Genomic DNA, 5,938 nt, shown 5'->3' with positions numbered 1-5,938 from the left:
CTATGGATGCACGCCAGCGTTTTGGTCGCTTTACTAGCCGCAGCATCGCATTGCTTGTGGATCAAGTCCCCTTTGGTAATATGAGGACAATACTACCTCTCTTCCACCTTGCCTTATTTACTGAGTTTGTACAATCTTGGGGACAGAGGCTTTTCATAGTTTCTAGGGTCGGAAGGGACCTGAGCCGATCATCTAGTCTAGTTTCTTTTTCCTAAGTTTATAAAAGAACATAGCATAATGATGCCCCAGTTGGGTGATAGAAATAAGTCAGCACCACTGTAAAAGAAATAGGAATATAATGAGAGACACAGGTGGATACAAGAAATAGATACGGTGAAGTAGCGAAAAATGATTATGATTAACATAATTACCAATGTTCACAGCAGACAATCTGCCTAACCATTATCACCAGAGAGATTAATAAGATCATCAACACTAAGACAAAAGCAGGATGACATTTTTCTCAGCATTAGTTTAGGGTTCTGTGTAGAAACAGGCAAGATGTGAACCTTCCTCAAGGATCAAGATGGTTGAGTTGGGGATTTTGGTTCAAGTCCATCTATATTTCTGCACTGATTTAAGAGGACAAGCAAGATAAAGAAAGCAACTTCTCACCACCTTTCTTGAGCCTTCTGCTACAATTCAGGCCAAAGTCTTGTGAGGCTTGGAAAACTTTCTTCCAAGTTGCCCTGTTCATACTATAATGGAGAAATTGTAAAGCATCGGGTCTATTCCCAGTGTGCAATGTTCGTAGTTTTTGCAAGAGGGCATGGTGACCATTTAAAGATGGGTCCCAGTCCAACCTTCCTGGCCCAGTCGGGGGGAATTTTGGGAATTGAAATCAGGCCTGCTCGGGGAGGCAGCAACTTTACTTTTGAAAAATGGAAGACATGAAGGAAGCAGCAAGAAATGGTGGCTCTTTCAGGTCAAAGGGTTCAGGGGAGGTTTAGGCAAAAATAAGCATGAAAGGGATCCAAGCAGGTGCCAAGAAACAGGCTGTGGGAGGTCTCCTAGACTATAAAGAAAGACAGCAGTAGGAGGTGGACAAGTAGGTAGTTGCTGTGTTACTCTCAAGACGACCAGAAGGCACAAGCAACACCCTGCATCTGGTAGGTAGTTGCTGTGTTACTCTCAAGACAACCAGAAGGCACAAGCAACACCCTGCATCTGAAAAAACAAGCTGTTGTCTATGAAAGCGTAGGCCTTTGAGCCCATTAGTCTCTAAGGTACCAACCCACCCTGCTTTCAGGAGGCATGATAGGGTCCTCTGCGCCTTGGACAGCAGTGGCTCAAGGGGCAGCATGGACTGCTGTGCTGTTTTTGTGGCTCTCCTCCTCTTCCCCCAGCTCTCAGCTATGCTACTGCCTGCTTCCTGCCTTTCCTTTTAGAAGAAACTGTGCACCCTCACATGTGATATAGGCATGCAAACGTGTATGAACAAAGGGCATATACAAGTCTGAACCAAAATAAAGGCTGGGTGGGTCCAGTGGAGAGGGACTGGGCTGTTTGTCAGAAGACCTCGGTTCCCTTGTTGGCTCTGCCACTTAGCTGCTATCTTGGCTGGTGCAAATTAGCTCCCGTCTCCAGTTCTTTTCCCATCTTCTGCTTGCCTTGCATATTTAGACATTAAGCTCTTGACCTCCGTTATGTTTGCTTAATAACTAGCACAATAAGATCATCGTGTCATTCAGGGCCTGGAGGCACTAACACGGTCCAAGTAATTATCATGGGGTACGGGCACACAAACACGTTAACACGATGAATTCCAGTGTGGAAGCTACTCTCACAATAAGTGGTGAGTTACACACCTTTACCGTGCGGAAATGGAGGTTAGCCTGGGGTGGGCACATCTGCACATCAATAAATGTGCTTTTGGTAATGTGCATGAGAGTTTAGTACCTCCAGGCATTTATACACGTGACAATTAATTGAGTCTGCTCCAACATGCTGGAATTACAGCATGTCGGAGCAGACTCCCTGCTATGTATAGGTAGGCACCCTCTATTGTGAGGTACCAGAAAAAGGTGCATTAGCCTATTTTAATGTGCATTAGTGAAAGCACATGAGTTTTTTGTGACACTCTAATGCACATAAAAACAGGCTCATGCACATTAAAGCACATGTGCAGATGAGGCTAGGGACACTTAGCTTTCATCTACCATGGCATGCCGTTGGGCAGTAACTTTGGAGGAGCTGACATGCTGTAAAACCTTGCCCTCCTTTATCACAAGGTAGCTTTCTCCTGTGCTTATGCACTTCATGATGCCTATATTTAGCTTGACTAACATGTTCCCTTAGAAAATACTTAGTACCTTTTATTTGAAAAGCTGTAAACCCCAAATTATGGCAGGTCTTTGAAATCCAGTGTGGATTTGGCATGTGGCTTTTGGTAAATTCTGTACCAGTTTGGATGAGATCAACTGTTAAAAATTTCCATTTCCATTTTCCATCTTTTTCTCCTAAGGAAAGTTGTTGCTACACTATACCAGGGTATCAGAATAATGACTGAGCATGAGCTGTCTAAGGCAGGGCCTGTGATGCATCGAAGCAGCAGCAGATGAAGTACTAGGCATAAAACAGGGTTGGGTCAAATTCCTGCCCCCAGCTAAGTACCTCCCCATCCCTGGACCCAGCATATGGGCCAGTGGTCCGTCCTCACTCCAGGGAACAGGAGCCCCCCCACCTCCTGGGCAGGGGAGAGTAATGAACCTAGTTCTCACTCAAAAATATGCCCTAAACCAGCAAAAGTATAGCAAAAATGTTCCAACTTTAACCTTACTTCATCCAAAGATAGAGCTGGGGCAATTGAGCTTGCTGTATTGCTACAGGCGGATGCACGTTTAACTGTTACAGTCCACTCCCCACCCTCCACCCCTTATTTTATGAAACTTCTGCACATGAGCGTATGTCCATGCCCTAAAACCTCAGTCTGCATCCAGCACCACCCCGTGGACGTCTCGCCATCAGCTTCAGCTGCACACGTCTAAAAGGGCTCTTTATTTTCCGCTCCCCATGTTCCCTCCCCATGTCCTTCGCTTTATTACTGCAAACAAAACCACGTTCCTGCCCATCACTGAGGCCCCATAACCTGCACATTTTCTTCAGCTCTGACCTTGCTCTTGGCCATCACGTCCCGCCTAAGTCTAAGCCTCGCAGTTCCTTTCTGCATGACATCTCCAAGACGCAGCCTTTCCTACTCAGCCACCCAGCTAAAATTCTCCTCTCCGCCTCACCATGTCTCCCGTCAATTTTTGCAACAGCCTTTTCTCTGGCCTTGACACATGCAATCTTGCCCTGCTGCTATCCATTCAGATCTCTGCTGCGGAGATCATTTTTCCTCCCCCATTGCGCTGACCGCGTCACCCCTGCTCTTTACATCCCGCGGCTGGCTCCCCCTTCACTACCCCAGCAAACATCAGCTGCCTGTCTCCACTTGCAAGGCCCTGCATGGCCTACCCCCACCTACCCATTATTTCTCAGTCTCGACCAAAATGTCAGCTCCTGACTTCGATCAGCCCATCTATCACCCACCTGTTACATTTTCAAGAAAATATCTTCATGCTTTTTCCACACGCTGTCCATCCAGGATGGCAGGATCTCTCCAAAAACACTCTGTGCCAACCTCATTATTGCCTTACAACTATCTTTTTTTTTCCCTAGATAGATGGTGCCCCCAAAACACCTAGCATCAGCTCAGCTATCGGGTTGCCTATATCACCGATGCCCAACACTTTCTCACACAATACAGGGAAATACTATCATTTCCTTTTATTCCCGTCCCCAACACGTCCTGTCTTTTTATACCAATCCGTTGTCTCCTGTCTTATACTTCAATTTTAAGCTCTCTGGGGAAGGAATAGCCTTTTTCTATGATTTTTGGAGCGTTTCACACAGTAAAGTCCTGGTCCTTGACTAAGACTCCTAGATCTGATAATACAAATAATATGTACAAAAGATCCCACCATTAAAAGACTGTTAAGTTATAAAACAAAGTATTCAAATGTGAAGAGGTGGCAGCTCCGCAGCTTTCATTCGCCCTTTTTTTGTAAATGTAAAAAACAGACTTTGATTTTACTTTTACAGTCTTTCATTTTGTCCACAGAAACCCCTCCCTTGTTCAGAGCACAAGGGAGGTGAATTAAAGGTGAGTGACCGTGAATATGGAATTTCCTAACTGAACCGCTTGACACTGCAACACAAATAATGCCCTTTTAATAGAGAGCATTTTAAGCAGGCAGTGATTTTTATGGGCCTTTAGCTATGTTAAAAGAACTTTAGGGATCCTGCAAAGTCAAAAGTTAAGGGATGCCAAAACTACGGTTGTCTAGGTAACCTTAATTCACCTCTCTTTGTGCCTATGCACTATGGTAGTCTTTAATTTCAAAACCATATACCATTTTTTTTTCCCCAGGATGTCTCTCATACAGTACACAGGACAGCTCTGCTCAGGGAGAAGACTTAGGGTTATGCAATGAAGGGGCCTGCTTGATTTCTTGCAGAAGTTGGAAGGTGTGCCGTGAACGACACGGGGCTTGCAGGAAGAGAGAGGTTGGCACCCGCGTTAAGCACGTTGCCCTGGAGAAACCAATTCGACCCCAACAATGCCCTGGACTCTTAAGTAACATTCAGCAAATCACTTAAGCCAAACTTTTCATAGGCAGTCATCAGTTGTGCGTTCCTTATTTTCTCTGGGGGCCAGACTTGATGTGCGGGGTCTGACTTGCAGAGTTGCTTCCGAAGTTAGTGGGAACTGTGGTTTGAGCAAATAAACCGATTGCTAAATACTCCAACAATTCGGGTCACCGGTGTCACAGATTGGGCACTCCCCCCCCGCCAAAAAAAATAAGAAAATCAGCAGATAAAATTTGACTATCATTTCTCTCAGTTCTCGATCTGTAAAATGGGCATAGCAATACCACCTCCTTTAAATAGCAGTGTTGTAAAAATAAATCACTGAATATTTTTGGCAGGGTGTCAGATGCTATGAGCATCACAGGTATGCCGATCACAAAGGCCCCCCCCATGCATTATAGGTATTGGGGCTGTTAACCAGTTAACTACGCAATTACCTCAAGACCAGCTATGCATGAAAAGGAGCTTTCAAACCATAAAAAGCTCCAACCAGCTATAAAGTTGGACCTCAAAAATGCATTTAATTTGCACATGTAGCAGGGTCTCCCCTGCAGTCGGGAGCCCCGTCAGCTGACCTGGCTCCCAGCCTCAGGGGCGTACCATACCCAGCCGAGGCTGGGAGTCCCACAACTCTCAGTCCCGGTAGCGGTAGGGTGCTGTCCTAATCCAAAGTCCCGCTGCTGTAGACACTGGGCTCCCCCATGCGAGCCTCCCAGTGCCAGGACCCTGCCAGGCAGGGTTTGATATCCCACCCCAGGGGGTTTTCACGCATCTCCGAGGCTAGGAGCTGAGAGCTACTGCATCTCCTAGCCCTAGGGATGCATCGGGTGCCCCTGCAGCTGGGAGCCCAGGAGTGGGCTCTCCCTGCACTGGCAATAGGGTGCAATAAAACTGAATGCACCATCCCACCATCGCACACGTGGCGTGGCAGGAGGCACATGAGAGCCCATCACACCCTTACCTGCATGCATAGAGGGGCCCAAAATGAACAACTCACTTCAGAGCAGAGTTTTAATAACACACAGTAAAAATAAAGCAACGGTCACGTGTTGAACCTCAAAGATAAAGCAAAATCCTTAAATAGCTGCTCTTAGAAATCACAGGCAATCTTGTGCACTGAGAGAAGGAAGGGCCTTGTGGAAAAAATAGCATGTCGTTACATCATTTGACTACCATTTGCAAACACACAAAAGGGCCAGATGAATGTTGCACAGGCAGCCTTCATTCTCACATTAGTTCACCTTTGAGGGCTTGAGTTTGCAACCTAGATTGCTTTCTTTTAATATAGGCTGTATGTCTGTATAAT

At 46.0% G+C, this 5,938-nt stretch overlaps 1 long non-coding RNA gene across 2 annotated transcripts in view; it reads right to left on the bottom strand.

Moving 5' to 3' along the window:
• LOC109323240 overlaps positions 1–5,707 on the bottom strand; it is a 14,638-nt gene extending 8,931 nt beyond the window's left edge. For both annotated transcript variants that reach the window (XR_002104593.1, XR_002104592.1), the window contains exon 1: positions 5,594–5,707. This is a non-coding gene — a long non-coding RNA (uncharacterized LOC109323240). The remainder of the gene's footprint in view (positions 1–5,593) is intronic.
• Positions 5,708–5,938: the final 231 nt, after the last annotated feature.

This window comes from Crocodylus porosus, unplaced genomic scaffold, assembly GCF_001723895.1.
Source record: "Crocodylus porosus isolate Cpor-Errol unplaced genomic scaffold, CroPor_comp1, whole genome shotgun sequence".
Taxonomy (NCBI): Eukaryota; Metazoa; Chordata; order Crocodylia; family Crocodylidae; genus Crocodylus; species Crocodylus porosus.
The sequence above is the reverse complement of the archived record's forward strand: the minus strand, read 5'-3'. Positions and strand labels throughout refer to the sequence as shown.